Here is a 16,637-nt window from a genome sequence, read left to right on the forward strand (position 1 = left end):
TTTGTGAAATTATTTTTATAACTAACTTCAAATTCTTTATGAAACAAAGAAAAAATATAAGAAGATAGAAAACATTCAAGCATTACTATGTATGATGTATTATTCTTGGCTATTTATGTAGATGAATCCTCACCACCAGTCTGTAGTTTCCTTTTTCTTATTCAAAGATGAAAAACTAATTCTCAGAAAGGTTATATATTTCATCCAAGATTGTGCTAATGGTTATTCAACAGGATCTAGAAGCTTTTTTTTTCTTTCTTTCTTTTTTTTTTTTTTTTGAGACGGAGTTTCGCTCTTGTTGCCCGGGCTGGAGTGCAATGGCGCCATCTTGGCTCACTGCAACCTCCGCCTCCCAAGTTAAAGCGATTCTCCTGCCTCAGCCTCCCGAGTAGCTGGGATTACAGGCATGCGCCACCATGCCTGGCTAATTTTGTATTTTTAGTAGAAATGGGGTTTCTCCATGTTGGTTAGACTGGTCTCGAACTCACAACCTCAGGTGATCCGCCCACCTCAGCCTTCCAAAGTGCTGGGATTACAGGTGTGAACTACAATGCTGGGACTTCTTCTTTCTTTATTTTTTACTTATTTATTTTTTTATTATATTTTTAGTTTTAGGGTACATGTGCACAACGTGCAGGTTTGTTACATAGGTATACATGTGCCATGTTGGTTTTCTGCACCCATCAACTCGTCATTTATATTAGGTATTTCTCCTAATGCTATCCCTCCCCCAGCTCCCACCCACTGACAGGCCCCAGTATGTGATGTTCCCCACCCTGTGTCCCAGTGTTCTCATTGTTCAATTCCCACCTATGAGTGAGAACATGTGGTGTTTGGCTTTCTGTTCTTGTGATAGTTTGCTGAGAATGATGGTTTTCAGCTTCATCCATGTCTTTGCAAAGGACATGAACTCATCCTTTTTTATGGTTGCATAGTATTCCATGGTGTATATGTCCCACATTTTCTTAATCCAGTCTATCATTGGTGGGCATTCGGGTTGGTTCTAAGTCTTTGCTATTGTGAATAGTGTCACAATAAATATACGTGTGCATGTGTCTTTATAGTAGCATGATTTATAATCCTTTGGGTATATACCCTGTAATGAGATGGCTGGGTCAAGTGGTATTTCTAGTTCTAGATCCTTGAGGAATCACCACACTGTCTTCCACAATGGTTAAAAGCATTCCTATTTCTCCACATCCTCTCCAGCATCTGTTGTTTCCTGACTTTTTAATGATTGCCATTCTAACTGGTGTGAGATGGTATCTCATCGTGGTTTTGATTTGCATTTCTCTGATGACCAGGGATGATGAACATTTTTTCATGTGTCTATTGGCTGCATAAATGTCTTCTTTTGAGAAATGTCTGTTCGTATATTTTGCCCACTTTTTGATGGGGTTGTTTTTTCTTGTAGATTTGTTTAAGTTCTTTGTAGATTCTGGATATTAGCCCTTTGTCAGATGGGTAGATTTGGCTTCTTTCTTTCTTTTGTTTGTTTCTTTTTTTTTTTTTTTTTTTTTTTTGGTGAGATGGAGTCTCGCTCTGTCGCCCAGCCTGGAGTGCAGTGGTGTGATCTCGGTTCACTGCAAATTCCGCCTCACGGGTTCACGCCATTCTCCTGCCTCAGCCTCCCAAGTAGCCGGTACTACAGGTGCCCGCCATCACACCCGGCTATTTTTTTGGTATTTTTTTAGTAGAGACAGGGTATCACCGTGTTAACCAGGATGGTCTCGATCTCCTGACTTTGTGATCCGCCTGCCTCAGTCTCCCAAAGTGCTGGGATTACAGGCATGAGCCACTGCGCCCAGCAGGCCTTCCTCTTTCTTAAGAAGAGGGACATGTTTGTACCTGGGGAGATTCTATCTCTTATGACAGGCTCCTCTGCCCTGTGATGGTAAATCCATCTCTTGTGTTGGTATGAACTGCTAGGACCATATATGTTTCCTTTTTCTTATTCAAAGGTGATTGGGTTCTGATTCACCCAAAACTTGGCTGAACTCACTGTTAGAAGGTGGCACAAAGTTTAATTCTCTGGAATAGATAGTTTTAATAGTTTTGTAGAATATCTTATCTAATAATAGCATTTTCAGTTATACAATCTAAGATAAGGCAATCAGATCTTTTGCTTGAGGATATAAATTAATTGCTGGCAGAAGTCAGTCAAGAGAAAGACTATATGTTTTGACTAGGGTACAGTGAGCAAGAAGAAGTCTTAATTCAGGCAGGCCACTGATTTCTAGATGACCTGAAGCAAAGTATTTAGCCATGACTGTTTTCAGCACTCTGTCTCCAAAATGGAAGGTCCTCATAGATAACATTGATCACTAACAATATACTTGGCATAAAATTAGTCATGATTGATGATGCAGCATGAAATATGAAATGGATAAGAGAACAGACTTTTTAGCCAAATAAACCTACATTTGAATGTTTTTCCTGTTCTTTACTGGGTGTGTGACCTTGGGAACTTTAGCAATTTTTCTAAGTCTTTCTTTCTTTGTCTGAAAAATGAGGATAACAGTCGTACCCACCTCATAGGGTTGTTGTGAAAATTAAATGAAATTATGTTGATAAAATGCTTAGTAAAGCACCTGGAACATAATAAGTACTCATTGAATGGTAGCTGCTTTTATTATTTCATGTTAATACTCATGTTTTCTATTCTGAGATCTCTTTAGCCCGGCCATTGGGGCAGATTTCTGTACTGTGAGAACCAACTTTGTGTGTTTAATATGGCTGTATGCTCAGCTAAATCAAAACACAGAGGTAAAGCTCTACCTGACCTTGTTGGCGATTAGCTTTTGCCTTTTCATGCGTGAGATGTGATTATCTTTATCATTGTCTTAGCCTGTGTTACCTACATATCATAAAATTATCCCAACCTTTTAATATCCTGTCACAAACATTTATCTTTTTGACCTTCAATGGAATTGTGGTAAGTCTGTCTGCTCTTGAATGCATCTATCTATCTCATGTAATGTGAAATTACCAGTGCTGAAGTTTAATATTTATACCATGGTCACTCAGCTGCCATGAGCTTTGATTCATCCTTGCCACTAGATGGCACTATAATAGAACACATTCATCGTAGTTGTGCTTTACTGTCTGGGTAGACATGCCATAGAAATAGGAGCTAAGGATGTGTAGCATCCACGTGTGAAACTGAAGATGAGAGGGCATTGACATAGGGACATTTTGTAAATAGGAGAGTTTAGTGTTTGAGTTTTATGTGGTTTGGAGGAACCCAAACCACATAAAACACATAAAATGATCTCCAAACCACATAAAATGATTTTGAGGATAGGAATAAGGGTGTAAGAAGAACAAAACTGGAAAGGAAGAAATGGAGAAACATGAGGATAATGTTTCAAGACTACTGCTGTGGGCAACAGGGCTTAATTCTACAGGAACCTCCTAAGAAGTATGAAGAATGCCTCCCAGAATTGTCCACACAATGGTAGGGCAGCAAGAGTGCTTATTCATTAGCTCCTGTCCATTGGTTAAGGTTGCTCCCTGTTCTTTCGCTGCACATATGTATGAGCCAAAAAACTCCTGCTGGAATCCAACATGACCATGGGGCAGAAAGTAAAGATTCTCAGTGTGGCCTAGAGATAAGATGCCATCAGTTGAAGCAGATCTGAGAATGCATTGAATTATCTATTCCAACCTGGTTAAAATCAGATACAAGGCTGGGTGGATATGACTCAGGGCACCAGATGTATCTACTACAGCGACCTAATAAATCATGTACTCTGTAAATTCTTCCAGTTGAAATAAACAAAGAATCTTAATGAGCCACCTGCATCTCCAAATCCTTGGGGGCTACCCGATGGGTATTCCAGCAAACGTTTAATGAATAAAAACATACATGGTTACTTTATGAAATTCAGAGAAGGAGATATCTTGCCTTTTATATCCTAGTAGGAAAGGATTCTCAAATCCTTTTATTATTGTGTACTAGAATATAGAAACAGGAAGTGTTTGTTGTTGTAGAAGCAGGAGGAGTTTACCAATTGGAAAAATCTGGGTTAGGCAGTATGTAGTAAGGGAATTGTAGTGTACTGGGGCTCAAGACAGTTTAGGATCTAGCTGTGATAACTGTCTAACTGTTGGATGAATTACTTAGGTCACCCTAAGCTGACCTCAGTCTCTTTATCTGTAGAAGATTGTATGTATAATATATATAATTGTTATATATATACGTTGACTGAGTTCAATCATCTTTAAGATTTCTTCTAGTCCTAAGATACTATGAAAATTATACATGTAGAAAAATAGGTGACTTTTTTGAATGGGCATATTGTACTCATACGTATATTCATGTTTGCATGCATGATATGATGAATTTTTCAACATTGGAATTGATTATCCACTTGATGCTGTGAAAATATCCTTGATCTTTAAAAATTGAAAAGTTTTGTTGGATTCAGAATGATGCACCAGATAATATTCAAGTATGTACAAGAAATACTAATTCTAAGGCATGCACAGGTAAAATAAATGAAACCCTGTTTTCTTTTGTTGGTTAGTTATATAACATTCTTTAGTCTTACAAATTAAGTAAATTATTTAATAGCTATTTTAATGGAAGCAGGGAGAAGATGCAATCATCTTTAGAGGTGGACAATCATGTAATTTATTGCACATACTGGACACCTTTGAGAGTGAAAGGGGGCACCAGTTATAATTAGTAATTATTTTGGGTTAAGAGATATAACTCAGAACCACCCCAGGCAAACTGTGACAGGATATTGCCCTGTTTGAAGGTGGATTTCAACTTCCTTAGTGGCTAAGAAAATAGCAGGATAAATTCAATCAAAATTCCCTAGAATTAGACAAACCCTCCCACTGAGACCAAATATAAACTCTCAGTAAAATACAAAATAAAAGCTGTTTGAAGCCATCAGACATTAACCAAGGTAGCTGAAACTTGAGAGGCCAGGATCTCAAAGAAAAAGGAAAAACAGAGGGTAAGTCCTGAATTTGCTAATGCTTTTGCCTTTAGAATCTTTGCTAATTTGCCTTGTGGTACATAGAGGCTGAAGAGAAACCAGAGGTCTAGAGTTTGCAGCAGTATCACTAAGATGAGACCAAAATTGAACTTCAGGACTAGTTAAGTACCCAGAACTCAAGGGCATCAAAATCCTGAAGAAATGGAAACTACAGAGAAGTGATCCTAGCTTTTGCTATACCATTTCCCTTCAAGTCGTTAGCTAATTCCTAAACTGGGCATGTGTGGAACGAGAGGCTAGGAAACCCAGGAAAAAAAAAGTAGTTGCCTTTTAGCTAAAAAACTAATCAGAGCTCTTGGCAGTCTCACAGTGCTGGGGAGAAACAAAAATTATAATTTAGAACCTGCCAAGGATCCCAGTAAATTCCCCAGGCTTTTAAATGAGACCTCTGAAGTGTTATGACTGATGATAGGGATAAATCAGTAATAGATCAGCCCTCACAAAGTCTTAAAAATAGCCTCCAATTATTTCAGTCTCTGATTCGATCAGGATTTCCTGCCTTTTAGGCAGAAGAAAATAAAATCTTCTCTGGAGAAATATAATATCATCCAGAGTCTCTCCAATCATTCATGTGTATTGTCAGCCTTCAATCTAAAATTATCAGGTTTGCCAGGGAACTGGACCAAATGACAAAAGCCAAAAGGAAAAAAAATCAGCAATAGGTCTACAGGTGATGTAGATATTGAGGTTATTTAACTAACTATAATTAATAGATTTAAAAAGTAGATTTTAAAAATAGAGAATATCACCAGAAAATTAGAAACTATAAAAGCATAGTCACATGGAAATTCTAGAGCTGAAAGGATTAAGAAGTCAAAAAATGAGTCTAACTGCAGATTAAACAACAGAATAGAGAATTAGTAAGCTGAAAGTAGGTAAGTAGAAAATATTAAGTTTGAAATGCAGAGAGGGAAAATTAAAGGAAAATCTAGACAGTAGCATAGGGTACATATAAAAATTGGCACAAGTGTTGAATATATGTTTATCTGAAGCTCCAGAAGGGGAGGAGAGGGAAATGGAGGAGAAGAAATATTTGAAAATGTGCTGGCCAAATAATTTCAAAAATGAATGAAGGATCTCAAACTGCAGGTTCTTGAAACTCTACAAACCCCAAACAGAATAAATACAAAATATCATGGCAAATAGAGTTAAAACTCGTAAGTAGAAAATCTGAGTCATATTTAGAGAGAAGAAGACAAATCGCTTTTAAAACAGTTACAATAAACTGACAGTTGACCTTTTCAAAGAAATATAAACAGATACAGGAAAATGAAATGAAGATATTCATTTGGACATCCTTAAATGAATAAATATAGCAAATGAAGAAATAAACAATGAAGATGAAATAAGCTCACTTTCATATCCAAGTAAAACAGAAGAGAAATTGTTGCCAGAAAATGCACGTTAAAATTAAGCACAAGGGGATTTTTTCATCAGGAAGTTAATGATCTTAGATGGAAGCATAGAAATGCAGGAAGAAACGAAGAGCAATGAAAAAGACAAATATGTGGGTACGTTTAAATAAACACTGACTCTTTAAAATAGCAATAATAATGTCTGGTGGGTTGAAACTATATGTAGAATTAAAACCCATGACAACAACAGCATGGAAGGCAGAAAGGGAGTGAATGGAGTTGATTCTTGCATTATCTGGGAAGTGGTAACATTTTCTGATCTAAGGTAGATTAATAAGAACTGGATGTATGTTACTAAATGAACAAAAAAGAAAGTATGACTAATAAAGTGATTATTAGTCATAAAAAGGAGAAAATGTAATGATAAAATAATTACTTGATTAATAAAATAGAATGCAAGACAGGAGAAGAAAGGAACAAACAAGAGATGGGATAAATAGAAAACAATGTGGTAATCTGGTTTGAAATATGGAAGAAGAAAGGACATTACAGTGGAAAGACTGCAGAAGTCCAAATCAAGCCTGAAGTTTAGTACAGTAGTATTGAGTGTTTAGTACCTATGTGGGTTTCTAAGTTTTAACAAATGTACTGTGATAATGTAAAATGTTAAAATTAACTGAAAGTGGGTGAGGGATATATAGGAATGCCTTGTACTATCTTTACAATTTTTCTGTACATCTAAAATTATTTCTTCCAAAAAGTTTATGAGAAATAAAAAGAAAAGGTGATAACTCTAGAAAAGTGGGCAAAATCTTGAGAATGACATAAAAAAGGTAATATTCAAATGCCCAATACAGATAAATAAAAGATGGTCAACTTCATTAATCATGAGAAAAATGCAATTAAAAAAATTTTTTTATTTTATTTTTATTTTATTTTTTAGATGGAGTCTCACTCTGTTGCCCAGGCTGGAGTGCAGTGGCACGATCTCAGCTCACCACAATCTCCCCTTCCCAGGTTCAAGTGATTCTCCTGCCTCAGCCTCCTGAGTAGCTGGGATTACAGGTGCCGCCACCGCGCCTGGCTAATTTTTGTATTTTAGTAGAGACGAGGTTTCACCATGTTGACCAGACTGGTCTCGAACTCCTGACCTCAGGAGATCCACCCGCCCCAGCCTCCCAAATTGCTGAGATTACAGGCATGAGCCACCGCACCCGGCCAAAAAATGCAAATTAAAACCTGAATGCATCATCACCACACATCCTCCATCATGGCTTACATGAAAAAGACAGAATACCAAGATTGTTGAGGATGTTGAATAACTGGAACTCATACACCACTGATGGGAGTGTAAGTTTATAAGATCATTGTATTAAAATTTTCCTTGGCAGTGTTAACTAAAGCTAAACAGAATGCCTACACTACCATCCAGAAATCCTGCTCTAAGTACAAGTGTGTGCTAAAAAATGTGGACAAGAGCCAGGTGTGGTGACTTATGCCTGTAATCCTAGCACTTTGGGAAGCTGAGGTGGGCAGATTGTCTGAGCTCTGAAGTTAGAGACCAGCCTGGGCAACATGGTGAAACCTCGTCTCTACTAAAAATACAAAAAATTAGCCAGGCAGTGGTGGTGCATGCCTGTAATCCCAGCTACTGGGGAGGCTGAGGCACTAGAATCGCCTGAACTCGGGAGGCAGAGGTTCCAGTGAGCTGAGATCGTGCCACTGCACTCTAGGCTGGGTGACAGAGCAAGAGTGTCTCAAAAAAAAAAAAAAAAAAAAAGGAAAGAAAAAAAATCAACAACAACAAAAAACTGGACAAGAATGTTCAGTATCACTTTACTTTTAATAGCCCCAAACTGAAACAACCCAAATGTCCATAGATGGGTAAATAATTTGTGACATTGGCATACAATAGCATATTATAAATTAATTTTTTAAAAAGCAACTGCTGTACCAACAAAAATATGGATGAATCTTACAGACATAATGTTGAGGGGAACATCTAGAAAGAAAAGAGTATATTCTTCATGATCCAATTTATTTGAAAGTAAATAAAATTAATCAACAGTGATGAAGGTTAGAATAGTGGTTACTTGTTGAGGAAGCAATGACAAGGAGGGGCAAGAGGGAGCCTTCTGTGGTGCTGGTGGTGTTCTATATCTCAATATCATTTGTGGTTACAGGAGTGTGTTCACTTTGTCAAGATTCATTAAGCCCTTAGGATTTAGGTGCTTAACTGTATAACTATTATATATTAATAAAAAAGTCAAACCCACAATGCCGTGGAAACCTGAATTTCAAATTAAAACATGTTTTCACTCAGCTTTATAGTATTGATATAAACTATAGCATATTTTTTGAGTGGGGGACAGTCTTGCTCTATCACCCAGGCTAGAGTGTAGTGGTGCAATCTTGGCTCACTGCAACCTCCTCCTCCTCGGTTCGAGTGATTCTCATGTCTCAGCCTTCTGAGTAGCTGGGATTACAGGCCCGCACCACCATGCTGGCTATTTTTTTTTTTTTTTTTGCATTTTTATTAGAGATGGGGTTTCACTATGTTGTCCATGATGGCCTTGAACTCCTGGGCTCAAGGGATCCACCCACCTTGGCCTCCCAAAGTGCTGGGATTATAGGCGTGAGCCACTGCACCTAGCCTATAGCATAATGTTTTTGTAAAAGTTCTGTAAGTTGTAGAAACTGAAATTCCAACTAATATATTATTCTAAGATAATAGAAAGATTTTATTTTATTTATTTATTTACTTATTTTTGTGACAGAGTCTCCCTCCGTCACCCAGGCTGGAGGGCAGTGACGCAATCTCAGCTCACTGCAAACTTCTCCTTGTGGGTTTAAGTGATTCTTGTGCCTCAGCCTCCTGAGTACAGGCATGCGCCACCACACCTGGCTAATGTTTGTATTTTTAGTAGAGATGGGGTTTCACCATGTTAGTCAGGCTGGTTTTGAACTCCTGACTTCAAGTCATCCCCCCACCTAGGCCTCCTAAAGTGTTGAGATTATGGGCATGAGCCATGGCGCCCAGCAATAGAAAGATTTTAGTGTCCACTTATGTGTGTGTGTGCATCCTTTAAAAATCAATAGATACATAGATTGATTAGAAAACATCTACACTATACTTTTTAGAAAAGTATCTTTCAGAGTTGTGCAAATGTGTGTGTGTGTGTGTTAGAAAACATCTGCACTATACTTTAATAACTTATTAGAAAACATCTGCACTATACTTTAATAACTTATTAGAAAACATCTGCACTATACTTTAATAACTAATTAATTGGTCTTCCATGCTTTGGGATTTATTCTCTGCATGAACAGATCCAAGGAGACCAGTTACAATTATTGTACAAACTGAGACCAAATTAGGCAGTAGACTCTCCTGATATTCTAATATTTTGAAGTGTAGAAGGAACTGTTTGAATGCCTAATAAGGCTTTTACAAATTTTGGGACATCATGATCAAAGCAAACTACGATTAATACTCATGGAAGATTAAGTAAGAGAAAAATGCAAAGGTGAATCAATATCCCTGAGAGAAGAGTGAGAAATACAGCAAGCCAGCAAGCATTTTAGAACCTATAGGATTCCTCTTTTCAAATAATAATTATATATATATTCAAACATTCTCTCTGTCTCTCTCTCTCTCCACACACACACACACACACACACACATTCGCACAACTCTGAAAGATACTCTTGTTATCCTCCCATTTCACGAATATAGAAGCTGAGGCTTAGAGAGATTATATTGTTCAACTCAGGACACTGTGTCCATGAGTGGAGGGTTCATTGTTTAAATATAGATATGGCCAACTCTAGATCCCATGCTTTTATTCACTCCTATTCACAGCAGTATTTCTTGAAGTATGAATTATGCTACCTGCATCCAAATAGCGGGGGAAGCTTGTCAAGTATTCATTCCCAGGTGTCCAGTGCAGCTGGAATTTCTGAAGTTGGAGCTTATGAGTCTCCATGTTTCTTAAGGGCTCTGAAGGTTGAGAAAAACCACTACCGTTTTGCTGTCATGGTTTTGAATAAGAGTGGGACATTTTGTCCAAACCCAACTTAGCAAGTACTAAGTTTACTCAAGTATCAAATAATAGAAGAGAATAATGCTCCTCAAGGGCTCACATGCTGTTGTTGTTGCACACAATTCCTCTCCCATTCACTAGCATTTTACCTGAGATTTTCAAGAGTGTAGACACTTTTCCAACCCTTTTCAAGCTGTTGTTGTGTGCCGTATACACAAAGGAAACATTGAGTTTGTTTAAATAAACATTTGTAACTCCCAAGAAGTGTATATGCCTATTGATTCTTTCCACTACATTCTAAATATTAAGTTGAAGCAATACTTTCATCAGAGGGACCATTATTCTGCCTACGCTGTTCTCTGTATCAAACCCCTTGAGACTGGTGGAAATACCAAATATGATGTGGCATGTGTTTCTTCAGTAAAAGATAGAAGACAAAAAGTGATGTGAAAACGATCAAATAATATGTAACAGCTGATTCTTTCAGCCTTAAGGAAGTTATTAGAATGTTTCCTTCTCCAAAGCCTTACTTTATTTGAAAAAATGAAAGGAAGATGGGAAAGGGGTGAAAAGAGGTTGTTAAAGCTTAAACCTTGCATTTTCTCCCCTCTCAGTTTTTAGAAACAATATTGAAAATTTGAAAATTTCTTGATACAGGGACAGAAAAACAACCGTAAATAATTAAGAAGCTGAGTCGTTAGGGATGTGAAGTGCAGTCAGACCTGGGTTTGAGGCCAGCTCTTCTACTGAGCATTAGGATCTTGGGTGAGTTCCTTATCATCTCTCTTCAGTTTCCTCCTCCTTAAGTGTAATAAGAATGGGACTTATTTCATGGGGCTCAGAATCCCCTTTACATGAAATAATTGCACGTGCAGTGGATAGTACGGTGCCTGGAACATAGTAAGCATATAAAAATCATTAGCTATTATTGTAACTGCTATTGTCTATTTCTTCTATGATACTTACCACTGATGTTGAACGAAAACTTCCTTTAATAGAAACTAAATAAGAAATGTAGTGTTACAAATTTCATGAGTTCAGGAACTTATGAAAAAAATATATATAACAAGAGGCCATTTAACAACATTTCTAGGCTTGTGTGATTTTAAGGGCTCCGCTGTGCCAGGTGTATGCTGCCTTAAACAAGTGCCTTATTGTTTCCTGGATTGTGCTGCTGTAAAGATTTCTTCTGTTTTCTTCCAGAACCAGAGTTGCTAGTTTCTTTTCTGTAGATTAGCAACTCCCACACCGCTCAGAGATAAGGTTTGAGAACCAAAACTAAAGTTGTCTTGTGATACCGAGGAAAAGTTGATAGAAATGAGGTTAGCTTCTCAGTCTGGTATGTTTTCGGAAGATCTCTTCGTTCAAGTTCTATTACTATGTGCGGGATTACCATAGTGATTTTTTTCTCCACTAAAAATAAAATTTCCTTCTATATATAGAATGTGTGTTTAGTACAGAAAAATTGAAAAAAATAGAAAAGTAGAAATATGAAAACAAGTAATTTATAATTCTAAAGAAAATTACAGTTAACACTTTGGATGCTTCATTATAGACTTCTTTTTTCTTCCATGGAGTTTTATATATACATATATATAAATATATATATAAAACTCCATGGAAGAAATATATAGATATATATGTATTATGTATACATTTCTCATTGACAAGCAAAACTGTGTATAGAGATTTGTTATCTGTCTTTTCTCCTTAAGGTGGTATCATAGATATCTCCTATCATAGTATATTTTCCCAATTTAGTTACTTTTCATTGGCATGAAAAATATTTTTAAAGAGAGTTAGAAAAGTCTACCACTCAGGTGTGATTATATTATATTTTAGGCTTAATTTTTTACTTATTCACTTAGTTATCAAATTTGTATAATGCACTTACTACACAAAAAGCACTAGACCGGAACTTTTTGTGGACAGGAACTTTGATCATGTCCACCTCTAGCTCCAGTTTCTAGTACAGTGCCTGGCAGGTAGAGATGTGCAGCAGGTGTTACTGAGCAAATGACTGTTGAGTAAGCACTTGTTAGTGTATCCCTTACCTCAACTAGGGTGAAGTTTTTAGAAAAGTCACATTGCTGTCATGCAAGTGTATCTGAGCCAACTCTGTGTTGGATTCTGAAGTGTAGGGGTGACAAACTTGACTCAGTGAATAGGGTTTTTTTGTTCCAAGGTCTGGAGGAAAGGAGATCCAGACTCAACTTGTTTTACGTTTTTTATGGAAAAAAAGGATCTTTGCCTATGGCATTTGTGTGTGTGTGTGTGTGTGCCCATGGATGTATATAAAAATGTACTTTCATAGTCAGACCCCATGGCACATACCTGTTACCTCAGCACTTTGGGAAGCCAAGGAGGGCTGATTGCTTGAGTTCAGGCTCAGGCATTTGAGACCAGCCCGGGCAACATGGAGAAATGTTGCCTCTACTAAAAATACAAAAAATTAACCGGGCTTGGTGGCACATGCCTGTAGTCCTACCTACTTGGGAGGCTGAGGTGGGAGGATGGCTTGAGCCCAGGAGGTCGAGGCTGCAGTGAGCTTAGATCACACTGCTGTACTCCAGGCTGGGCAACAGAGTGAGACTCTGCCTCAAAAAAAAAAAAAGTTCTTTCAAAGAAGCCCTTCACATACATATTTATGTTTTGAACAGAAGTATATTTGCATTTGGTCTGCTGAGACCTCTCAAATTACTTCCATAACCTCCCCTCAATGTTCCATCAGCCTTCCAAGTACTGAGAACACAGCACCCTCATAGCAAAGTGCCTCATAGGTCAACTCAAGCTGGCGCTAGGCAGAAAGTGGTTTCCAATTTGAAAAGGTAATTTCCTCTCTAAGATTTAAGATTAAAAAATAATTGAGGCCCAGGAAGACAGTCTGTCCTATAAGAAAAATGACTTCTTCCCTCATGACACTTTCTTGTTAGAGGTGAGTTCAGAGTAGAAGTTGGCTGGGAATGTGTGTAGCCTGAGCAGATGGGAGTGGGGGTACGGAGTAGGACCCACTTCCAAACTCACTTAGGTCAATTCATTGAAACAATCATAATCTGTAGGAAGATAATTATACAGCACAGACTCTGGCAATGTTTCCATACCCTCAGCCTCATCCCTGTGCCTGTAAAACGTACTTATTATGCTATGGCTTTTCTGTCTGTGCAACAGGGATGGACATAGCACGTAATGTTCCTTTGTTACCTCCATATTATATTGTTTTTAGGGTTGAATCCAGAAGGAGTAGTGCTAGCTCTCTTGGTTGGAGAAAAGTACCCAACAGCCACTGCATTACTACTATCTTTAAAACATTTGATACGTTTTTATCGAAGTAATATGCACACGTTTAAAAAGCTGTACAGAAAGACTTGTCATGAATGCAATTGTCCCCTGCTCTGTCCCCTCCCCACCACCAGAGGGAGACCCTTTTAACCATTTCTATTTTCAAGTGATTACCTTAGTATCTCTAAATGATATTCATTTCCTACTATTTTTTAATTGTTCCAATTGCATTGTCAACTGCTGACTCCTCAGAAGGACCATCAGAAAAGCCTGTTGATTAAGCAAAGCTGAGTTTTTAGACTTAGTCCAGTAGGGAGAACACCTTCATAGACTCCTAGTCGTGTCTCAGAAGGAAGAGGTCAAGGAAATGTATTTGTAGAGTTTAGGGTGATTTTCAGGCTAGTCTTGCAAAGCAGACACCGATTGGAATTGGGCTGAGGTTACAGCATACTAATTTTTGATTGGTGGGAAAAAGGTGAAACTTTTAACCAAATGTTGATGTTAGTTTTAATAAGTAAGCTGTTTAATTAGTTCACAGTGTAATCTTCCAGGAGTAGCTATTCTTTGGAGCAAAGAACTCAGTAATTTATTGTTTTGTTCCAGTATTGTTTAGCATAGAAACAGAAGGCAGGTTTACTATGGGTTCCTAGGACAGTGTTAAGTAACTTTTTGCTATGATCATGAAGATTGAATCAGATTGTTATTGTTATTTATTTTTTAGAGGCAGAGTCTTGCTCTGTCACCCAGGCTGGAGTACAGTAGTACAATCATAGCTTACTGCAGCTACAAACTCCTGGGCTCAAGTGATACACCACCTCAGCCTCTTGAGTAGCTGGGACTACAGGCATGCACCACAATGCCCTGCTTATTTGAATTAGATGATTTATACCCACCCCCACCCCACTTCTTATTCTTCAAAACTAGCCCTTTCCTTCAATGACCAGCTCTACTCATGCAAACCAGAAACTTAAGCTTCCTATTTTTTGCTCCATCACCACAGGTAGCATCTCTTTACCATCCCTTCCCTCAAGCCCCAATTTTGTAGGATGGATGTGTCCTATGATTCTTGATGATAAGGAAACTCATATTTCTTTAGTTTGCCAAATTAAATAACATCAAACTCAGACTTCATCAGTCTACTTGGCATGATGTCTAATCAGAGTTATTTTGGGTACCCCCTACCCTCAGGGCTGGAAAATGGTTCCAGGGACTTAATGAGTATTAAGAAAAATCAGGGTACTGGGCTTGATACCTGGGTGATGAAATAATATCTATGACAAACCTCTGTGACATGTGTTTACTTATGCAACAAACTTTCACATTACCCCCAAACCTAAAATGAAAGTTAAAAGAAAGAAATAAATAATCAAATTGATAAGTAAATAACAAAGAAAAATAAATTAGTGGTGACTCTTTTGTTTCTCTCTTACCTGGGTTCATTTGAGGGAGGATGGTTCTGAAGCCCCTCTTTCTTCTCTTCCATGCCAGATGTGGCTGCTGGGACTTCATATCATCTTTTAACATTAAGCTTAGTGCTCAGTACCCAGGGATTCACATACTCACTCCATCAGAGCTCTTGTCAATCATAAGTAGTGAGGCATGCGTCTTCACTTTCACCGAGCTCTTTCATTTCCCTGGTTTTGGGGGAATTCAGGTTATTTTCCCTCCGTTCAATTTTTGAAAACCTCCATCTCTGGCACTACCAGTTCTAGCATTCTAATACCTGTGACAGTTAAGGCCACAGACTCTGTTATCAGCCTTCCTGGGATGAAATCATCATTTTTCCCAGAGCTTTCTATGCCTTGGAGCTCCCTAAGCCTCAGTTTCCTGGCAAGTGAGAATGACAATAAATCCCTACTGCATAAGGTTGTGGTGAGGAAGAAATAATGTAATTGTCATGAGGCATTCTTTGCACCATGCCTGGTACTTAATAAACCTTCAGTAAAGGTCAACTATTCTTATAATTATTATATTGCTCTGTCATTTGAGGGACTGTTTGTTTGAGACAGAGTCTCACTCTGTAGCCCAGGCTGGAGTCTTGCGCTGTAGCCTAGACTGGAGTCTCGTGCTGTAGCCCAGGCTGGAGTGCAGTGGTAAGATCTCAGCTCATTGCAACTTCCACCGTCTGGCTTCAAGGGATTTCCTCCTCAGGCTCCTGAGTAGCTAGGACTTCGGGTGCGCGTCGGGTTTTTACCACGTTGGCCAGGCTGCTCTCGAACTCCTGACCTCAGGTAATCTGCCTGCCTCAGCCTCCCAAAGTGCTGGGATTATAGGCTGAGCCATCGTGCCTGGCCTAATCTGAGGTTTTTTAAAACAAATTCTTCAAGTTTTCCCTGGGGCAAGGGAAGCTCAGTTCTCCAGGAAATAAAGCCTTGCCTCCTTTCTAAGGAGGAGAGGAGAAGAATACAGTGAAAGTTAGAAGTAGATGATTTCTCAACCTGTTTGCCCTGCTGTATTAGAAACCTTGGTTTTATGACAGTACAGGGCCCTAGATCAGGAGTTGGCAAAGTATAGCCTGCAGGGCCCCTTGTCTGATTTTACAAATATAGTTTTATTGGAACACAGCCACACCGGTTTAAGTTTTATCATCGCCTAAAATCAGCTTGGTACTATATAAATCTATATATGACCCACAAACCTAAGATGCTTAATAGCTGTTCCTTCAAGAAAATGTGTCCAGGCACAGTGACCCACACCTGTAATCCCAGCACTTTGGGAGCCTTAGGTGGGCGGATCAGGTCAGGAGTTCAAGACCAGTCTGGCCAACATGGTGAAGCCCCGTTTCTACCGAAAATACAAAAAAATTTAGCGAGGCACAGTGGTGGGCGCTGTAATCCCAGCTACTCTGGAGGCTGAGGCAGAAGAATTGCTTGAACCCAGGAGGCAGAGGTTGCAGTGGGTTGAGATCTTGACACTGCACTCTAGCCTGGGTGACAGAGCAAATCTTC

The 16,637-nt window shown here is 38.5% G+C and overlaps 1 protein-coding gene across 1 annotated transcript in view; it reads right to left on the minus strand.

The window, feature by feature from the left end:
* The window catches only part of LOC119621912 (olfactory receptor 2V1-like), a 211,369-nt gene that overhangs the window by 136,358 nt on the left and 58,374 nt on the right, over window positions 1–16,637 (minus strand). The gene's annotated exons all lie outside the window — the stretch shown is intronic.

Source organism: Chlorocebus sabaeus, chromosome 23 (genome assembly GCF_047675955.1).
Source record: "Chlorocebus sabaeus isolate Y175 chromosome 23, mChlSab1.0.hap1, whole genome shotgun sequence".
NCBI classification, from domain to species: Eukaryota; Metazoa; Chordata; class Mammalia; order Primates; family Cercopithecidae; genus Chlorocebus; species Chlorocebus sabaeus.